Source organism: Aquarana catesbeiana, linkage group LG02, assembly GCF_042186555.1.
Source record: "Aquarana catesbeiana isolate 2022-GZ linkage group LG02, ASM4218655v1, whole genome shotgun sequence".
In the NCBI taxonomy this organism is placed as follows: domain Eukaryota; kingdom Metazoa; phylum Chordata; class Amphibia; order Anura; family Ranidae; genus Aquarana; species Aquarana catesbeiana.
Genome location: NC_133325.1, coordinates 581712566 through 581734721, shown reverse-complemented (window position 1 = coordinate 581734721; position 22156 = coordinate 581712566). Strand labels below are relative to the sequence as shown.

The following is a 22156-nucleotide window of genomic DNA, read 5'->3' as shown; positions in this document are numbered from 1 at the left end:
GAATCAGTTTGACAGCAGCCCAGTAACCACTACAGAATAGATATGCCCATATATACACTGTGATTTTAGAATATAAACGGACCTTTAATAATAATCTTCCATTCAGGAATCTCCCTTCCTACAGGTATTGCCGGTTGTTGCTGTCCCAAGTGGAGGGCAATTGGTATAACTCTGCCTGTGACAGGAGCTGCCGCTATACAAAAAACATGCGGCTCCCTCCACAGCCGTGCTCCCTGTAGCGCCAGCTCCATTTGGAACACTGATGCTCTGGGATGGCAGGTCGAAAACCCGCAATCTGGGCTTTGCAATCCGCCATCCCAGAGCAGGAGGTCGCAGGCCACATCAGAGGGCTCCGTGAGCCACATGGGCACCCCTGGCCTAGGTGATCCAAGTGGAAGTTCTCCTCTTCCACTCCCTCCCCACAGTCTTCTGGGCCACATTACAGGTCCCAGAAGACTGCAGGACCATTCACAAAGCACAGCACGGCTTGTGCGTGTGAAGTGAGCAGCCAGCTTTGAATCTGGAAGCCACATAGCCTGCTGACCACAGGATGTTGGCGACAGGAAGTCCCACTAAAAAGAAAGCACCCACTCCCCCCCCCCCAAAAAAAAATTACACGCCAAATGTGGCATGTTAAAGGGCAAGGAGTGCTTAAAGCGGAAGTTCCACTTTTGGGTGGAACTCTGCTTTAATAGTAGCTTCCTTCTACACTGTGTCTGCATAAAAGTCTTTTTTCAACACAAGAAAAGGCAGTAACAGAACAACAGACACAGGAAAACCTCAGCCTCTCCTCTCCTTGTCAGCTCCCCCAATGCTTCGAAACCTCTAAATAAGCTCTAATAAAACCATTCAGCTACAGAAGTCATATGATTTGTTGAAGAACGTTTACCTGTGTGCAATTAAATTGTCATATAATCTCAGAATAAACACAGCCGCTCCTTCCTTGTTTCAAAACAAGTCTGGAATAATGTTCGATGCAGCAGCAATCAGAATGAATTTATATTCCCAATTGTGAATATCCCATGTTGCAAATCATTTTATAAATATGGAAAGAGCATATAGCACAACTGTGACCCCCACTGCCCACCAAGACCCAGTAGCCAGATAATAAAAGGGCGTCATATAGAGTGGTTTTTGAGATTCGTGGATGAATTGGGCGCAGCTGTTCATGGCAATAAATGCTGGTCAGGGCTGAGGGCGGATGGATACAAATAAAGGTCAATTCTGTGTTGTTTCAGTGTGCAGGAGACCATAGGCTGGGACAGTCCAATAGCCCTAAACATACAGCCAGAACTATATTGGAAGGTTTATAGTTGTGCACTGGGATTTTAAAAAAAAATTGAGCCCCCCTGCAGTGCCCCAACACTGCTGGGGCACAAATAGGGGGGACCAGGGGTCCAAACTCCCACCCTCAGAGTGTCCTAACTGGTGGACACTTTAGGCTGATGATAGGGAAGTGTACCAGGGAGAAAATAGAGATAAGTGAACTCTGATTTGAAGCTGGACTTTGGTCCTGCCCACTAGCAAGAAAAATGAGCCAGGGACAGTATGGGACACTGGAGGTGATAAACGGGACCCACGACAGGCAGAGGGAGCTGCTGGAAGGTCACAAGGAGAAAAAGGACAGTCCACATGGATTAATCATTCAGGTGGTGGTATTCGAGGCTCCCCTAGGACTCTGTTTAGTGGCACCTCTGCCAACCTCTCATATGTTTTTGCTGCTCATATGAACAATTTGACTACAGTGGGGATGGAATTTATTCAGACCCCCTTAAAATTTTCACTCTTTGTTATATTGCAGCCATTTGCTAAAATCATATAAGTTATTTTTTTTTCTTCAATAATGTACACACAGCACCCCATATTGACAGAAAAACACAGAATTGTTGACATTTTTGCAGATTTATTAAAAAAGAAAAACTGAAATATCACATGGTCCTAAGTATTCAGACCCTTTGCTGTGACACTCATATATTTAACTCAGGTGCTGTCCATTTCTTCTGATCATCCTTGAGATGGTTCTACACCTTCATTTGAGTCCAGCTGTGTTTGATTATACTGATTGGATTAGGAAAGCCACACACCTGTCTATATAAGACCTTACAGCTCGCATGTCAGAGCAAATGAGAATCATGAGGTCAAAGGAACTGCCTGAAGAGCTCAGAGACAGAATTGTGGCAAGGCACAGATCTGGCCAAGGTTACAAAAAAATTTCTGCTGCACTTAAGGTTCCTAAGAGCACAGTGGCCTCCATAATCCTTAAGCCCGAGTTCACACCTATGCGAATTAGAGGTGCGTTTCCGCACCTCTAATTCGCATAGCAGGAGAATGTGACTGGCTCCCTATGGAGCCAGTTCACATATCTCCGGGGCGGCTGCGGTGCGCACTGCACAAAAACGCTGTGCGTCTTTGGCTGCGTTTCAGGGCCGAATTCAGGCATAGAATCGGCCCTGATTCGTCCCTGAAACGGTGAACAGGGACGCACAGCGCTCCTGTGCGATCCGCAGCCCGTTGTGGTGTGAACCCGGGCTAAATGGAAGACGTTTGGGACGACCAGAACCCTTCCTAGAGCTGGCCGTCTGGCCAAACTGAGCTATCGGGGGGAGAAGAGCCTTGGTGAGAGAGGTAAAGAAGAACCCAAAGATCACTGTGGCTGAGCTCCAGAGATGCAGTCGGGAGATGGGAGAAAGTTGTAGAAAGTCAACCATCACTGCAGCCCTCCATCAGTCGGGGCTTTATGGCAGAGTGACCCGACGGAAGCCTCTCCTCAGTGCAAGACACATGAAAGTCCGCATGGAAGCAGTATGTGTGGAGAAAACCAGGCACTGCTCATCACCTGTCCAATACAGTCCCAACAGTGAAGCATGGTGGTGGCAGCATCATGCTGTGGGGGTGTTTTTCAGCTGCAGGGACAGGACGACTGGTTGCAATCGAGGGAAAGATGAATGCGGCCAAGTACAGGGATATCCTGAACGAAAACCTTCTCCAGAGTGCTCAGGACCTCAGACTGGGCCGAAGGTTTACCTTCCAACAAGACAATGACCCTAAGCACACAGCTAAAATAACGAAGGAGTGGCTTCATAACAACTGCGTGACTGTTCTAGAATGGCCCAGCCAGAGCCCTGACTTAAACCCAATTGAGCATCTCTGGAGAGACCTAAAAACGGCGGTCCACCAACGTTTACCATCCAACCTGACCGAACTGGAGAGGATCTGCAAGGAGGAATGGCAGAGGATCCCCAAATCCAGGTGTGAAAAACTTGTTGCATCTTTCCCAAAAAGACTCATGGCTGTATTAGATCAAAAGGGTGCTTCTACTAAATACTGAGCAAAGGGTCTGAATACTTAGGACCATGTGATATTTCAGTATTTCTTTTTGAATAAATTTGCAAAAATGTCAATTTTTGCAAAAACAATTCTGTGTTTTTCTGTCAATATGGGGTGCTGTGTGTACATTAATGAGGAAAAAAATGAACTTAAATGATTTTAGCAAATGGTTGCAATATAACAAAGAGTGAAAAATTTAAGGGGGTCTGAATGCTTTCTGTCCCCACTGTACAATTACTGTGGCATGCGTTACTGTGTACACCAGGGATCCTCAAACTATGGCCCTCCAGCTGTTGCAGAACTACACTTCCCATGAGGCATTGTAAAACTCTGACATTCACAGACATGACTAGCCATAATGGGAATTGAAGTTCCTGAACAACTGGAGGGCCATAGTTTGAAGACCCCTGGTGTACACAGTGACTAGGCTCAAGTTTTAAGCCCTTACCACAATTTTGCTACACCTACAATTCGGCGCTGCACAAGCTGCCTACTTATTTTCTTCTGGATGCCCAAAGTTTACCCCCCCTCTAGAAAAAAAAATCTATAGCCCTGCCACACTGCAAGGGTTAAATGTTTGGTCTAGCAGGAATAGAGGAATGTGTTGTAATAATTACCTTATTCTTTGCTTCCCTGGCATGCTCCTCTTCTCTCTGCTGGTCCTGTGTTATACATAACATCAAAGTACAACCACTGGATCAAGCCACGCGGTAGTGGAATCTGCCATAGTGAGGAATTAGGAAAGTATTACAGATTATTCCTCTACCTCTAGACCAGTGGTGATCAACTTGAAAACTATGAAGATCCTCAAGTGGGGCCCCCAACACTTCAAGAGGGCCGTACAATAGCTGTGTGTTTTTATACCTAAATGCCCCAAGATTTGTCAGCGAGTGCAATAATAACCCCTAACATTGGTGTCAGTGGACACAATAATAACCCCATCATTGGAGTCAGTGAATGCAGTACTACCCCCTAACATTGGTACCAGTGAGTGCAATATTAACTCCCAGCATTGGTATCACTGGATGCAATAATAACTCCCAGCACTGGTGACAGTGAGTACAACAATAACCCCCAGCATTGGTGTTAGTGAGTGTAAAATTAACTCCAGAATTAATGTCAGTGAGTGCAATAATAACCCCAAGCATTGGATTCAGTAGATGCAATATTAGCCCCCAACATTGCTGTCAGTGGATGCAATAATAAACCTCAACATTTGTGTCAGTGGATGCAATAATAACCCTCAACATTGGTGTCAATGGATGCTATAATAATCCCAAGTTCCCAACATTGGTGTCAGTAGATGCAATAATAGCCCCCAATACTGGTGACAGTTACAATAATTCCCCTCACAATGATCGTCACTGGTAATGAAATCTATCCCTATCCCCATCTCCCCTGCATTGATGGTCCCTGACAGTGAAATTTAACCCCCCTGCATTGGTGGCCACTGTAGTGAACATTAACTCTCCCATCTCAGTGGTGATCATGGTAGTGTAAATTAATCCCCCCCCCCCCCATATTGATGATCATGGCAATGAAAGTTAACCCCCCTTCCCCATCCACCATTTTTGGTCATGGCAGTAAAAGTTAGCACTCTTCCCCCACTTGATGCCAAGGTTGATGGTTATGGCAGTGAAATTAACCCCCCCACCCAGTTACATAGTTACATAGTTACATAGTTAGTAAGGTTGAATAAAGACACCAGTCCATCCAGTTCAACCTGAGTGAGCGCCCACAATTGTTCCCATCCCCGCGTCCCATCAAGATGCCCATCAACTATATATTATTATTTTTTATATATTTAAGGTACCCCTGTAGCACCATCAATCTACGCAGTGCTCCACACACCCCCAGGGGGTCCACAATCCAAGGTCCCCAACTCACACCCATTCACCAGAGCCAATTTTGGACAGAAGCCAATTAACCTAACAGCATGTCTTTAGAGTGATGTCTTTACAGTTGATGATCACTTACTAATTACACGCCCACAGCCTCTCCTTCAGTGCTCAGTGCTGGTAAAACAGAAAGCATTCCATTGCCCGGCACCTTGCTGCCATTCTGCAATCTGACTGGTGCCCAACGGCCCACTGAACTTAAAGCGGAGTTCCACCCAAAAGTGGAAGCCCTGCTTGTTAGCACCCTCCCCCCTCTGCTGCCACATTTGGCACCTTTCGGGGGGGAGCGGATATCTGTCAAAACCAGGTACCAGCTCCCACTTCTGGCTAAAATAGATGCAATCATTGTGCAGCGATCTATGAAAAATCCCCCCCCCCCCCTGTTGCCCATAAGACAGCGGGACCATTCAGAAAGCGCACCGTGACTCGTGCATGCACAGTAGAAAACAAGCTGCGAAGCCTCAAGGCTTCACTTCCTGTTTCCCTTAGCAAGGATACCGGCGCCTACACCCAGCTCCGATGGACAGGTAAGTGTCCTTATATTAAAAGTTGACTTTTCATTTTTTTTTTACCCAGGCTGGAACTCCACTTTAACAAGCATTTAACCCTTTCAGTGCAGGGAGGCCCCACTACCAGGGTAATTTTTTCTGCTGCCCGGAGTGGGGCTTTAAAACCAAGAACCTGAATGTGTTAGCATGGCTCAGTCAAGGCTCAGACCTCAATCCAGTTGAAAATATTATGACAGGATTTGAAAGTTGTTGGGCAGCATCGGCCAGTTCAATTGAAACCGGACGACATTCGGCCCGCGTGTATGGCAGCCGGTCTGTCAAAGGGAAATGACTGGCTCCTGATCAGCGCTCTCAGCCAATTGCTGAGAACGCTGACCGGAGTGTTCCAGAACAGCAGGGGAGATCGCTGTACTAACATTGGATTGTTAGTACAGCGGCTCCGACCTGAGCTGTCAGTTTTTTTTTTCGTTAAACCCGCTGGGTTGAATGAAAAGAAACTAGTGGTGTGTACTAGGCTTAAGCCATCCTGCAGTGTAATAAATCAAAGTACTGTTTCCCTGTGGCTACTGGTCCCAGCACCACCTTTTCAGGCACTGCCAACCCACCTGGCTGCAGCTGCCCATTTCACTATCTCTTCTGGCTAACTTCTCCCCACAGTCCTCCAGATGGATGCTCACCAGCCCAACCGGCTGACTCTCGAGAGATCTCTCAGTAGTGCTGACCAGCTCCTGCTGTCCTCTCTACTTGCTCCCATGCCTCCCCCCCCCAGAGCACTCCATCTTTCACCGACTCGGTGGCCCGCCCCCTGACAGCCCTTTACTGGGGATTGGCTGAGGCCCTCATAAATATTCCAAGCAGCTCCTCCTAACTTCCACCCACTATGTCTAGAACATTCTTCAATGTCCCAGAAAACAGGGGGTGGCACCAGAGCAGCTGTCAGGATGAGTCACCCAGCCCTGAGTCACTGAACCCTGACCCAGATTCACAGCTCAGGCTTAGCGTGAGCTGAAATAAATTTACCTACACTAACAAGCTTACTCTACAAACCTACACTAACAACCCTAGCACACTCACTAGATGGTGCTACGCTAACAAGACAAAAAGGGTATAAAGCTGTTTTTAGTCTCTCGTCGTGTTCTTCTTCTCCTTTTGCTGTTCTTCTGGTTCTTGTCACTCTTCATTGATCTTTTCCTCTTTCTTGCTGCACTTCAGTAGAAATGAACCATTAGTATTATGCCAAGCGGCCTCAAGCCAGAGGAGTAGGACAGTCAAATAACTCTTGAAAAATACCTTGCAACACTTCTGTTTTCACCACATCCTATATTACATTTCTCTAAGTAAGCAATGTGTACTTGGGAATGTATTTAGCTGGTGGTAAGAATCATCTAAGGATCAGATCTGTGTCTAAGACAAATATATTTTTTTTTAGAATGTAATGAGTTTAAAGCAGATGCCAAAGCACTGTGTACCATAAACATTATTTTTTTTCCGTGAAATGCTTTTTTACCTTTTTTGTTTTCATCTCATTGCTGTTGATCTGCTCCAGTCTTTTTCAACAACTTCCTATTCACATGCACTAGCTCCAGAATTAGCTGCACAATTTTGCTGTGCACTTCTTTACTGATTGTGACATACAATAGGTGGCCCATCCCTGCTAATGTTTACCAGCATAGCCACATGTTTTCTCCTCCAGGGTGTATGTGACAGGGTGGCACTGCAGGAGCACCACTTGGATAAAGTAATCAACTCATAACAGGAAATGCCTTAACAAGAACATTATACCAGGATTACCAGGTATTAATTTTATTAAAGTTGTAAAGAAACAACTTTTGAAATTATATTAACATATTAAAGCTTGAATTTGTTTTTAATGATCGTATTTCAATCTACTTTAAATTTGAACGATATAATAGGTATAACAGATGCAGCCCTGTAATTATTACTACATCATTAATTGTATCTTTGTAAATGCGAGCATTGTTAATGCCTGCCTTTGACTTTGTATCAGCCTCTTGCAGTCTCCTGTACAGCAGAGCTCAGATAGGGGGAGGAAGAAGCAGCAGCACAAGTTACATAGTTACATAGTAGGAAGTTACATAGTAGCCCATCAGTTGTGTTACAGTGCACAGAGCATGCTTATAGGTGGAAAGAGTGACAGAGAGATAAGCTCATCAGCGTGCTGCTTCCCATTTCACTGTCCAGTCACAGGGTAAGGATGAGAAAAAGGCTTGTAAGTGAAGCTGCAGCAGAACAAACTCTGGCCCTTTTCCCCACCAGGTAGGACTCTGTTGTGTGGCAGAGCTGTGTAAATATGAGGACTGGATGAACAGAAATTCAAATCCTATGGCAGGTAAATCAGCTATTACATGAAAAATATGTATTGTGAAGTGCAGGTGAACATAGAATCTCAGTGTGTCTTTAGAAATGCCAAATCATTTAGTAAATAAGCTCCTTAACCACCTCCCACCCACCGTAGTCAAAATACAGCCGTCTGGTGGTTCTCCAATTCCAGGAGGGCTTCAAGGGACGTCTCCCTGGCATGCGCAGCAGCAAGATCCTGTGACCAGTGCTTGGTACCTGACCACTGTGAGCCGCCCAGGTATCATCTCATGTAATCACTGTGACCAATCAGAGTAATTTCACGATAACATGTAAATAAAACTGTCATAAATAGCTTTCATTCATGACAGCTTGCTTACCAGTGGGGGCCGCCCATGCAGGGTGTACAGGCGCCGCCCCCCCCATCCATATGTCCGGCCCCCTGATCTACATGCAGGGCACCAGACGCATTGATTTCAATGGGTTTTTTTTAAGCATATGACTAGAGCCTGAGGCTCTAATTGGCTTTAAAAAAGGGTGAGCTCGGGGCGCAGAGCACTTGTGTGACAACAGAGAATATATATTCGCTATTGTCTTCCTGATTCCCCTCCTGGACAATCAATCAACCCTTTCATGACTAAGCCTATTTTTGAAATTTGGTGTTTACAAGTTAAAATCCGTATTTTTTGCTAGAAAATTACTTAGAACCCCCAAACATTATATATATTTTTTTAGAAGAGAGTCTAGAGAATAAAATGGCGATTGTTGCAATATTTTTTATCACACGGTATTTGTGCAGCGGTGTTTTAAACGCAAATTTTTGGAAAAGTGACACTTTCATGAATTTTAAAAAATCCAAACAGTAAAGTTACCCCAATTTTTTTGTATAATGTGAAAGATGATGTTACGCCGAGTAAATAGATACCAAACATGTCACCCTTTATAATTGCACGCACTCGTGGAATGGCGACGAACTACGGTACCTATGAATTTCCATAGGCGATGCTTTAAAAATTTTTTACGGTTACCAGGTTTGAGCTACAGAGGAGGTCTAGGGCTAGAATTATTGCTCTCGCTCTGACGATCGCGGTGATACCTCACATGTGTGGTTTGAACACCGTTTACATATGCGGGCGCGACTTCCGTATGCGTTTTCTTCGCTGCGCGAGCTCGCGGGAACGGGGGCGCTTTAAAAAATTTTTTATTTATTTATTTATTTTATTTATTTTTGTACTTTTATAAATTGTGTTTAAAAATTTTTTTTTTTTTTTACTTTTATTGCTGTCACAAGCAATGTAAACATCCCTTGTGACAGTAATAGGTGGTGACAGGTACTCTTTATGAAGGGATGGGGGGTCTAAAAGACCCCCCATCCCTCCTTTACACTTCAAAGTATTCAGATCGCCGAAAACGGCGATTCTGAATACTGTATACTTTTTTAAATTCGGCGCCATTGGCAGCCGAGTAAACGGGAAGTGACGTCATGACGTCGCTTCCGCGTTTACAATTAGAAGGCTGGAACGAAGCCGCTCACAGCTTCGTTCCAGCCCGCCCCCAGCCGCCGAAGATTCCCGATTGGACACCGGGCCTCCCGATCGCACGGGAGGCCCGGTAACAGCGGCGGGAGGCGGCGGGAGGGGGGGGATGTCCCCTCCCGCTCCTCCGGTATAACAGCCGAGCGGCTTTTAGCCGCATTGGTTGTTATACTCGGGTAGCCGATCGCCCGCTGAAAACAACGGTACCGGGATGATGCCTGCAGCTGCGGGCATCATCCCGGTATAACCCCGGAAAGCCGAGTACGCATATGTGCGTACGGTCGGCGGGAAGGGGTTAAAGCGTTTGTTAACCCAAAAAAAAAAAAAAACCTGATCCTGTTCCTTTAAAGCATGTTATACAGCACAGTGCTTGTGCTGTGTCATTTGGCCCCTTGTATACTCTAAAAAACCTGGCTGATCCTGCCTGGCTATACCCTCCCCCCTTCAAACAGACCATGATAATCATGGCTGCTGAGCCCCTGACATTGTGGTCTATTTGCATGATTCTGTCAGCCACAGCTCTCCTGTCTGCAGCTCTCCCTGTGTCTGTGTCCTTTGTCTCCCCCACTTCCCTCTCTGCTCTTAGCTGCGCCGCCCCCCCCCCCCCCGCCCCGCTTCTGCCCCTCTTGTATCTGATCATAAATCTTCTTATCCCCTCTGTAGCATTAGAACATCTGTCCCTGTACCTGTGTAATGTAAGAACTCAGCCGATCTGTACCTGTATAAACGGCTCCCACCGCTCAGCTGATTGTCGGCTCTCTCTCTCCTCTCTCCTCTTCCTCCACCGGCTGAGGTCAGCAGGACGGCTCGGCCCCGCCCACTTCAGCTCTGAGCTGGAGAAACAAGGGAGCTGACATGTCAGCCGAGCGCTCAGAGCGCAGTTTATACAGGTATATATCGGCAGTTTTTTTACATTACACAGACACAAGGGAAAATGTTATTATGATACAGAGGGGATAACACTATTTAAGTACAGTGGGTTAACAACCACTTTAAGCACCAGCCGCCAGTGTTGTTTACTATTGTGATCTCTGTGATAGATCACAGTAATCACATAGTACAGGGCCATCCACAGCAGCCCTGTACCATGTGATAGCTGTAGCCAGTCACAGCAATCACAATAGTAAGCAAGCTGTCATGAATGAAAGTCATTCATGACAGTTAAAACGATTGCTGTTACAGCGATCATCACTGTAACAAAGAATCACAGTGTAAAAAAAAACAAAAATCTAGATCACCTTCCCAGAGTAATGCAGTGTTCTGCTGACAGAATGTAAAAAAAATAGAAATAAATAATAATAATAATAATAATGAAAAAAAATTGTAAAAAAAAAATTGAATTCTTTTTGTTTATATACTGTCACCAGTCAGTGTCCCTGATCACCGCCACACCAGTTACAGTGTCCCTGATCACCGCCAGGACAGTCACATCGTTCCTGATCACCAACACAGCAGTCATTGTGCCAGAGCCGTTGCAAGGACTTTTGTCTACTTAGTCGAAGGTGCATTTTGTAATTTAATGTAAACAGCCTAGTGTAAAGAGAGCAGGGGTCAGGATTAAACAATTTATAGAGCAATATAGAGAGGTAGTGGTTCGGGGTATGCAATGTCTTTCACAATACTTGCAATGCCCCTGGTTTTAAATGGTACAAAGTGCTAGGCATTTTTTACGTTAATGCATTTTAAAAAACGCACCGCACCAAACTGCAGTACTATGCAATTTGGTTCCCCACAAACACACTGCCTTTGCAATATGCACTGGCACCCGCAGCAGATTGCAAGGGCAGGGCGTTTTAGCACAGTGTTGGAAACAACCATGGGACACGCCTTTCCCGCACTGCGTTCTGGTGTGAACCGGGCCTAAAAGCAATGTATTTTTTTATTTTTGTGCACCCAAGTTGCAGTGAATCAATATTTCGTTGAAATAATGTGTGTGAGCAGGTCCTAGTCTTTCTATTTTTCTGATACTAGTTGGGGCCCACTGCAGTAATGCAACAGAGAGGAACTCGTGGAATCTACAGTTTATTAAACCAAATGAGGACTGCTATCCAGTAGGGATGAGCTCAAGCGCAAGTTCGCACTGAACTTAGCTTATCCAGGCTTTCATCTACATACCAGTCTTTTTGCTCATTTGGCAACTGCTTCCTGTCAATGGTTTTTAGATTAGCAGCTGGTGCCAGCACCCTACGAGCCCTTAGCAACCATTTATTGTCCATGTAAACAAGCAGGCAAGTATAGTGCTGATGGAACTGACCAAATGGCCATATGGCCATATTTGTGCGGTGACATTGACATTGTTAATGAGCTCCCCAGGAGACCCTGCCCCTTTGTTTCGTTTTAAGGGGGGGACCAGGAGATATCATTGAGTGGCAAGTGAGCAAGGAGAACAGATTGTGTTGACAGTCAGCAGGTTTTTTATTCTTTTGGAGGGTTGATGGACATCATTCATTGTGATTAATATGGATCTGTATTACTAGGCAACCTGAATTACTATGAATTTACATTATGGGACTTTTTTTTTTTCAAATTATAAACTTGTCTAAAAGTGAATTTATTTACTGTGGTGCACGAATGAGTAGGGATAATATGGATACTATGTACCCCTTACTCGTTCACAAAGGGGGTGGTAGCTGAGGACCCCCTTGTTTTTAATGGGTGCTTCCAGATTCCAAGTCCAATGCCCCTAGACCCCCACCCCCACCAATCCAGATGTGTGATTTAGAGGTCCTGTCCTCACGGGGGGGGGGGTTCCTGTCCTGTCCTCATGACCCCCCCCACGGGAGGGGGGGGAAACAGGGGGTTCCCCTGGCAAGGTACTCCACCATGTTAAAGCGGAGTTCCACCCAAACATTGAACTTCCGCTTTGAGTGCTGGTGACCCCCTGACATGTCACATTTGGCATGTCATTTTGGGGGGGGGGGGGTACCCTGTTTTTAGAGGCATCCAGCTCCCACTTCCTCGCCGCAGCGCCAGAAGGAAGATCACCTCTCCCCCCTCCGTCCCTGCAATCTTCTGGGACACGTCACAGGTCCCAGAAGATTTCCCGCCCATTCACAGCATGCAGCGCACGCCAGACTGTAAAGCCACAGCCGGGCGCCCACAGTTAGAATGCCGGCTTCCTGCGCCTGCATCACTGGACCGTGGGACAGGTGAGTGTCAGATTATTAAAAGTCAGCAGCTACACTTTTTGTAGCTGCTGACTTTTAAATGGATGGAACTCCGCTTTAAGAGCACGTTGCCTGGTATGGTGCAGGATGGGGTTGGGCGCATGCCCATTACTCCCTTTTAAGGCTTGTCAGTCTGCATGCTCGGATAAGGGTATGGATTTTTGGGGAGTTGCAGGCTGTTTTTTTGGCTTTTTTGCATAGGGTCCCCCTTAATATTCAGACCAGATCCTCATCAAGAATGTATTTTTACGGGGAACCCCACACTATTGTTTTTTTTTTTTTGTGTGGAATGGGATCCTCATTGACATCTATATCAGATCCCCATCTAGGATAAGGGTGTAAAAATGATGGAAGAAATCACCGAATGCTTTGTGTACAAACAGAAGGAAGCAGCTGAAAACTGTCGTTTTATGGCAATTTAAGCAGCATTTTTTTCTTTGTTAGTTTCAGATTTGCTGTAGAACAGGGGTGTCCAAACTTTCTAAGCAAAGGGCCAGTTTACTGTCCTTCAGACTTTAGGGGGGCCAGACTGTGGACAGCGAGAAATCTTACTGGTGTCAGTGGGAGTAAACAGTGCATCTTTGGCATTCAGGGGAGGAATAGTGAGCCATCGCTGGTATCAGTAGGGGGGAATATTGTCCCATTGTTGGTGTCAGTGGGAGAAATAGTGCCCCATCATTGGTGTCAATGAGAGAAATAGTGCCCCATTATTGATGTTAGTAACAGGAATTATGCCAATTTTTTGGTGTCAGTGGGAGGAATGGTGTATTGCATCAGTGGCAGGAAAAGTGTCCCAAGGGCCGGATAAAAGCATGCAAATAGCCGCACCTGACCCCCGGGGCACAGTTTGGAATCCACTGCTGTAGAAGTTTGTATACATCGCACAGATGCATCACTTCACGGGCAGGTTAAGTGCATCCCCCAGGCATGGTATTTAATGGGCTTTTGAAACCTTAAAATCACTTCTTCTGGCCAAACTGAATTATTATTTTATTTTTATTTTTTGGTACATGTTCCCCAGAGCTGTATCCAGCCCCTTATTCCAACTCTTTGACAATCCCTTTTCTATCAGCCCACTGGCTGATTGAAAAATGACAGATTCATGTGTGGCCAGTCTTATTGTGAATGTTAACATGCAATGGACGAGCTAAATGTGAGCGGGCCCAGAGTTAGTGGAAAACTGAACAGGTAACATATGGATATAAATACTGTGCTGTCTGTTCTACACACTTTCCTATGTGATATGCACACATATCATGGCCTCATAAAAAAAAACCTTTCTTTGCAAACTATATCAGAATACTTGATGTATAGTGCGCTTTAGGAGGTGTGGCTTGTTTAATAAAGACAAATGTCAAAGCATCTACAAATGACCTAGGAATAATAGATGAAACAGCGTTGCTATGTGAGCAATGCAGGGGTGTAGTGTACTCTTACAAAGAGGAAGTCTGCCAGCTTTATTTGCCTGTAACAAAATCTGTCCGTGAGATAACACTTTTCATGTCTTTGTGTTACAGAGGGGTGTAAAGGTTGCGAATGTCACCATTTTACTCCTTTGTTTCTCTGAGTTACTGTTTTCTTTTTAGGTGGAAACTATAAAGATAGAATAGAGTTACAGAACATGCTGTAGAATAAAGGCTGTACCTGTAATGTATCTATCATTAACTGTCTGACAGTATTATTGGCCACACAAATAACGTTGGTGTAATTCTCCAGCAATCACGAAGTCTATGCATGCAAACCATTGCAGTAGAGCAGGGGTCTGCAATCTTTTCAGTATGACAGCCACGATCAATGGCGGCCGGTGGTATTTTTTTTAGGGGGGCACAGCCAGCCACCCTTCCCCCCCGATCGGGTCACTCGCAAACCCCCTGCAAAGAAAGGTGGGCAAATATTGCAAAGTCTAGATGTGCAAAGTTAGTAGGGACATATCCAACAGATACAAAAAAGAAAAAAGTGCACCAAAAATAAGCCACGTCCATAAATCATTGAGGATACAAAATAAGGTAGTACTGAGTATTACCAGGGAGGCGGACTTTTAGACTAAGAAACAGCGGAGAAGATATAGCAGTATAAAAAATATATATTTATTGAAAAATACAAATATCTAAAAAACATAGTCACAATTGTAACATGTATGCATCTATGATTATTGTGTAGTGAGCTCTTTTATGTCTACGCGTTTCGCCGTTAGGCTTCCTCAGGACACGGCCAAGGTTCACAGATGAGACAGAGAAGGGAATAAGTCTCTCTATCTTAAATTGAGATGCAAAATCATGCAAGTCACGGTAGGATGAGAAAGTTCAATCAGAAGTTAGAAAGTATATTAGATATAGCCAAGTATCTCGGCAGAGGCGTGTAAACAGTGTTCCTAATTATGGGAGCAGCCATTAAAGGCAAGAGGGCCAACATCGGATGTACCAATTAGATCCTGGATTTAGTGTTAGCATTGCTAAAGGCTCAATACAATCCCATCGCTGCATATTCAGGATACAAATAATCCAGCGTGCCCCTGGGAGACAGTGCCCAGGGGCATGCTGGATTATTTGTAGGTTTAGCACTGGGAAACACTTTTTGAAAGATATAAAGTGCATTTTATATACAACTATATGGATCAGACCAAAATGAGGGACACATGAAGGGGAAAGAGGGACAGATCCCTCCAAATCAGGGACAGTTGGGAGCTATGCAGTTAGGGGGTCCTCCACCAATGGGCTGTGAAATTCTCACATCACATCAGAGTCCTCTCTTATACATCAGAACCCCCCTTTTCACATCAGAGCCCCCTTTCACAGCTGAAGCCCCCCTTCACATCACGTCAGCGCCACCATCCCTTTACATCAGAAGTGCTGTGGGCTGGGTAAAAAATGTTTAACAAGCCAGATGTGACCCTCAGGGCATAGTTTGGAGACCCCTGAATTAGAGGACAGTAGGAGACTATTTTTAATCTAATTTGGTAAGATTCAACTAATTAGAAAGATCAATGCAAAAAAAAAAAAAAAAAATGAAATGAGAGCTAATTGGTGAGAAAACAGGCAGATATCCTGGTAAAATAGTATTAAGCCCGGGTTCACACTGAGCTGCAGGAATGAAGCCGTGTGAGTTCAGCTGAACTCGCACAATTTCAGCCGCGATTTCAGAGACATCTGTGCAGGTTCCTGCACAGATATCAATGTAAATCGCAGCCCGAAATCGCAAAAAGTAGTACAGAAACAACTTTTTTAAATTGGTGCAGCGCCACAGAAGCGGCGTCGCACCGATTAGGGCGGTGCCATTGACGGCAATTGCCGCCGATTTGACATGTCAAATCGCATGTCAAAACGCTCCAGTATGAATCAGGGCTAAAGCTAGAAAAACATCTTCAGAAAGAACAGCTTGACTTTATGAATCAGCTTACTGATCTTACTTTGATTGCGAATGTCACGCAAGCAGTGCCTGGCCATGTATGGGTGGTGTACAATGTTTAGCAAAGTCCCACCTTTTATTCTCAGAATTGACCTTTCTTTTCCACCATTCAAACACAGCACAACTTAGACAGTTTACTGGATGGTTCCTCAATACCGTAGGGGTTGGTATACATTAAATATAAATGAGTGAAATGTAAAATCTATAGTGAAAAAATTGGATCACGATAAAGAACTGTCTACTGAATATCTAAATTTATAAGGTAGAGTGTAAAAAATATGTGAGCTGTCAATGCTGGACCCCTCATTAAAGCGGAGGTTCACACAAAAATTGAGCCTCCGCTTTTCGGAACCCTCCCCCCCTTTGGTGTCACATTTGGCACCTTCCAGGGGGGAGGGGAGTGCAGATACCTGTCTAAGACAGGTATTTGCACCCACTTCCGGCATAGACTCCCACGGGAGTCTATGCCTCTTCCCGTCCCCACCGCGCTGTCTGCTGGGACACAAACGGGTCCCAGAGACAGCGGGGACCAGTTAGGAAGCGCAGCGACATGCACAGTAGGGAACCGGGAAGTGAAGCCGCAGCGCTTCACTTCCTGATTCCGTTACAGAGAATGGCAGCGGCAGCACCCGAGGACCGAGGGATGATTCGGTCTCGGGTGCCAACATCGTTGGACCCTGGGACAGTTGAGTGTCCTTATTTTAAAAGTCAGCAGCTGCAGTATTTGTAGCTGCTGACTTTTAAATTTTTTTTTTTCGTGGGACTCCCTCTTTAAAGGGTAACTAAATCCTCCTATTTTTTTCAGCCAAGGAAACTGCCATCTTAAGCCTGGTACACACTAATAGTTTTGGACTGAACAAAAAAAACAAACGGACAGCTCAGATTGAAGCCGCTGTACTAACAATCCAGTGTTAGCACAGCGATCTCCCCTGCTGTTCTATTGTGTTCTGACAGGGGGATGGTCCCCCCATCAGAACACTCCGGTCAGCCAATAGCTGAACAGAAGCCTTTTTCGGCCACGCCCCTTTTTTGGTCATGACCGGCTGCAGTACACACAAGCCGAATGTCAGCCGGTTTCTATTGAACCAGCCGATGCCGTCCGACATTCGGCCAGTGTGTACTACTAGGCTTTAAACTCTGTTTAATTTGCAACTGCCATGATGCTGCACATGTGATCAGTTATGACATCAGCCATTTGATGGTTTGACAGTTTGGTTGAGAGCACAATCAAATGTGACAGTTACATTCCTGGCATGCTGGGAATGTACCTGTTTTTGAAACTCTTAAATTGATGGGTTTAGTTACTTTTATGCCGTGTACACACGAGCGGAATGTCCGACAGAGAAAGTCCGAGGGGAGCTTTTCATCGTATATACTGATCTTTTTATGTCGAAAATTCTGATGGATCTAGAAAGAGAACATGTTCTAAATTTTTCCGACTGAACCAATTCCTATTGGGAAAACAATCGTCTGTATGCTGTTCCGACGTACAAAAAAGGACGCATGCTCCGAAGCAAGTACGAGACGGAAGCTATTGGCTACTGGCTACTGAACTTCCGTTTTCTAGTCCCGTCGTACATGTTGTACGTCACCGCGTTCTGGATGGTTGGAATTTGGCGTGACCGTGTGTATACAAGATAGCTTGAGTGGAATTCCGTCGGGACTCCGACGTAAAAACCTTCAGAGTTTATTCTGACAGAAAAACCGGTCATGTGTACAGGACATAAGGGCTTGTTCATACCAGGTGAGCTGCAACTGCACTTGGTAGCCTTGCCTTGTGCAGCTCCAGTGCAGGAAAAAGTAAAAAGCTTTGCTTTCTATGGTGTCAGTTCACAACACTGCAGTGATGTCTGCTGAAAAGGCTACTGCATGTAGCGCATTTTCAGCGCAAGGGGTTGCGATGCAAACTACCACATTACCGTTACACTATATGAATAGAACTTTACGAAATGCTACTTTGGTATTTCAATACAGTTCAAACAAAAGAAAAACAAGGTGATCGGTACTATGTTGCTGTTCCAGCCATCTCACATCAGTGGCCATGCAATCAGGATGGCTATCTGGTGTTAACAAGCCCTAGAAGAATGATTCCCAGGCTAAATCTAGTTTTGAGACTAAAACCACTAATGCCGCGTACACACGGTTGGACTTTTCAGCAACAAAAGTCCCACATACAGCCTGTCCGACAGACTTTCGACTGACTTTTAGCGGACTTCCGACGGGCTTTCTAATGAACGGACTTGCCTACAATCGATCACACAAAAGTCCGACGGATTCATACGTGATGACATACACCGGACTAAAATAAGGAAGTTGATAGCCAGTAGCCAATAGCTGCCCTAGTGTCGGTTTTTGTCCGTCGGACTAGCATACCGACGAGCGGATTTCTGGGTCCGGCAGAGTTACGCCGTAAAGATTTGAAGCATGTTCCAAATCTAAAGTCCGTCAGATTTGCGACTGGAAAAGTCAGCTGAAGGTCCGATGGAGCCCACACACGATCGGATTGTCCGCCGGATTTGGTCCATCGGCATCCGTCGGACCAGTTCGGTCGAAAAGTCTGACCGTGTGTACGCTGCATTACAAGCATGCATCAAACAAAAATCTAAAAAAAAATCCAGAAACAATTATCTTTTACTTATTTCAGGCAGTGACTCTGAGGGTACTGAAGCCAAAGCTTTATGTCAGTTGCACAAGCGTGACTACATGCGCCATAGATTCAAATAGAAGAGCCAAGTTGAGCTTTCTTATTGATGCGTGGGGCTGCATAGTGATGGGTCTAAAGCAATGTGTGGGAATAGGGCTTGGCAGCTAAGTCCAACACTCCCTGCAATTTGTTGGTGCTTTGCCTGCCTCTGCCAGAATAAACACTACAATGTGATTGTACAAGCTCTGTCAAAGCTCCTTTAAATTGACCAAAACTTTATAATATGAGGGAAAAACCTAAACAATCCATTCAATGTGTATCCGATCAAAAAAGGCCCTTGCACTAAATGGTTGTCCGTAAATCTAAAAGAGACTGTACAATTCAGATTGTATAGCATATGGTCAGCATAATATAAAGCCACGACAGAAGGGTTTGGTAGACTATTGTAAGTAAGTGTAACTTAAGCCAGCCATTCATACTGTAGATTGAAAGTACCTGCTGACCCAGACAAATTTGATCCATGTATGGTCAAGGAGGTTGTACAGAAGTTGACCTACGGATCCGACAGATTTTCGGTCTATAGGCTATAGCAATAATTTCCCCACTGTCAGAATACATTAGGAAGGATTCCCCTGTCCACCTCAAGTGGGTGGATGGGGGAATTGATTTGGTTCTTTTTTTTTCTCAGCCCGCTGCCTGAACAAAAAACAATGACTTGTCTATGGGTTGCCTTATACTGTATATCAGATCTCTGCTTCCACTCATACGCAGACGATACCCAAATCTACTTTCGGATCACCGGACAAAAAGACCACCATCAGCAACTAGAGAAATGCCTCACTTCAATAGATAACTGGATGACCATTAGTTCCCTCAAACTCAACGGGTCAAAAACAGAACTTCTCTACCTGCACGCTAACCAAAATCCCAAAACCAAGACTCCATGGACACCCCCCGCCATCTTCGGACAAACCATTTCACCGAGCACCAAGGCAAAAAGTCTTGGAATTATCTTGGACCCAGAAATGACAATGGATGCGCAAATAGGATCAGTAGTTAGTGGATCGCACCATCTCCTCCGCAAGTTACGCAGACTCATCCCCTTCATCCCAGAAGATGACAAAGCAGCAGTAGTTGGTACAATCATTAATTCCCGTCTCGATTACGCAAACTCACTCTACCTAGGATTACCCCAATATTAGCTTACGCGCCTACAGGCCATTCAAAACGCGGTGGCAAGACTAATAACAGGAAAAAAACCCTGGGAGTCCATCTCCCCATCCCTGAGGAGCCTACACTGGCTAACAGTAAAGAATTGGATCACTTTCAAGATGCTCTGCCTCACCCACAAATGTATACATGGAAACGCCCCTCAATACCTCCGAGAGAAAATAAAACATTACACACCGAATCGCAATCTGCGATCATCTAGCCAAAACCTCCTCCTTGTTCCCAAATACTGCTACAAAGCAAGGGGAGAACGAAGATTTGCAGTCCAGGGACTCACATCCGCATGGAAGAAAACCATCTGGCTTTCAGGAAAAAACTCAAGACCTACCTCTTCTAGTGAAGCTTGACAACACAACGCATCAGCGCCTTGAGGCGATTCAGTTCGCATTTGCAGCGCATTACAAATCATTCATTCATATGCAGCAGCTCCCACCCTTTCCCCAGATCCTTTTGAAATCATACCTTGGTTTTTGTGCTGTAGCTTTGAACTTTTGTCTGAAAAATCGTTTTTTTTTTGTGTGTTTTAATTTTTTTTTTTTTCATGCTTCTGTTGGACATTTTTTAAATTAGGGTACATTTTTTTTTTAAATGCTTTAACTGGTTGCCGACCAGAATGGCACGGCTGGGCGAATCTACATTACCTTACGTTGCTTTGCCTTTTGGCCACTAGGGGGGCGCGCGCGCGCGGAGCGTGTGCCCGGAGCCGATGCAAGTGCCTGGCAGGCGCGATGACCGCCGGGTATACGCGATCGCTCGTGACAGAGCGAGAACCGGGATCTATATGTGTAAACACACAGATCCCGGTTCTCTCAGGGGAGAGCAGACAGATCGTGTGTTCATGCAATGTATGAACACCGATCTCTCTCCCTAGTCAGTCCCATCCCCCCTACAGTTAGAACACAGTGAGGCAACACAGTTAACCCCTTGATCGCCCCCTAGTGTTAACCCCTTCCCTGCCAGTGACATTTATACAGTAAGCAGTGCATTTTTATAGCACTGATCGCTGTATAATTGTCAATGGTCCCAAAAATGTGTCAAAAGTGTCCAATTTGTCTACCGCAATATTGCAGTCCCGATAAAAATCGCAGATCACCGCCATTACTAGTAAAAAAAAATATTAATAATAATAAAAGCCATAAATCTATCCCCTATTTGGAGATGCAATAACTTTTGCGCAAACCAATCAATATGCGCTTATTGTGATTTTTTTTTACCAAAAATATATAGAAGACTACATATCGGCCTAAAATGAGGAAAAAATTTGTTGTTTTGAAAAAAAAATGTGGAATATTTATTATAGCAAAAAAGTAAAAGATATTGTGCTTTTTTCAAAATTGTCGCTCTTCTTTTAATAGCGCACAAAGAAAAAATGCAGAGATGATCGAATACCACCAAAAGAAAGCTCTATTTGTGTGAAAAAAGGATGTATATTTTGTTTGGGTACAGCATCGTATGACCGCGCATTTGTCAGTTGAAGCGAGCTATGTATCGCAAAAAATGGCCTTTGTCATTGGGCAGCCAAATCTTCCTGGGCTGAAGTGATTAACTTGTTTAAAATTTTTGGGCACGTTATCAAGTCCAGATATTGCAAATGAGCTATTTTTCATTTTGCTAATTATCTGCCATTCATCACTTCCTTATTCAGTGCTTGTGGTCTTTGTCTTATAAATACATCCTGTACATAAACAACCACGAGCCACCGCTATACCTCCCCAGCAAAGGCTGTATATTCATTTGTTAATTGTTTGTGTGTTATGCTTCTTTGTATGTTTAATGTTGTTTTACATATATGACGTGATGTACCGATGGCTTTTGTGGTAAATACAACTTTTTGTTTTGAAGTATATATATTATGAATATTGTCCAAATGTACCAAAATTCTTTGTATGTGTAATATGTAAGTGCTTAGCATACCGTATGATTAGTTCAGCTGTGCATACAGCCCATATACAGCATAGTACCTTTTTTGTGCCTTTAGAGTAAACTAGTTAGTAAATATATAGCAAATTATGATTATTAATGAGCAGTTTATTGATGTTTTAAGATCAGATAACTAATGGACATTTAATTGGCAATGATCAATAATCAGATCATGTTTCAATTCCTTTTTTTTTTTTTTAAT

The 22156-nt window shown here is 44.5% G+C and overlaps 1 protein-coding gene across 5 annotated transcripts in view; it reads left to right on the top strand.

Annotated features, from left to right (window-relative positions):
• SYTL1 (synaptotagmin like 1) overlaps window positions 1–22156 on the top strand; it is a 95316-nt gene that overhangs the window by 8236 nt on the left and 64924 nt on the right. Inside the window, exon 2 of one of the 5 annotated variants that reach the window (XM_073616173.1) lies at window positions 7428–7528. The exons of 3 other annotated variants lie outside the window; for them this stretch is intronic. The gene's annotated coding sequence lies outside the window, so the exon portion shown is untranslated. Of the gene's footprint in view, window positions 1–7427; window positions 7529–21718; window positions 21852–22156 lie in introns of those variants that run through there. One more of the 5 variants, XM_073616176.1, reaches the window with a different exon arrangement.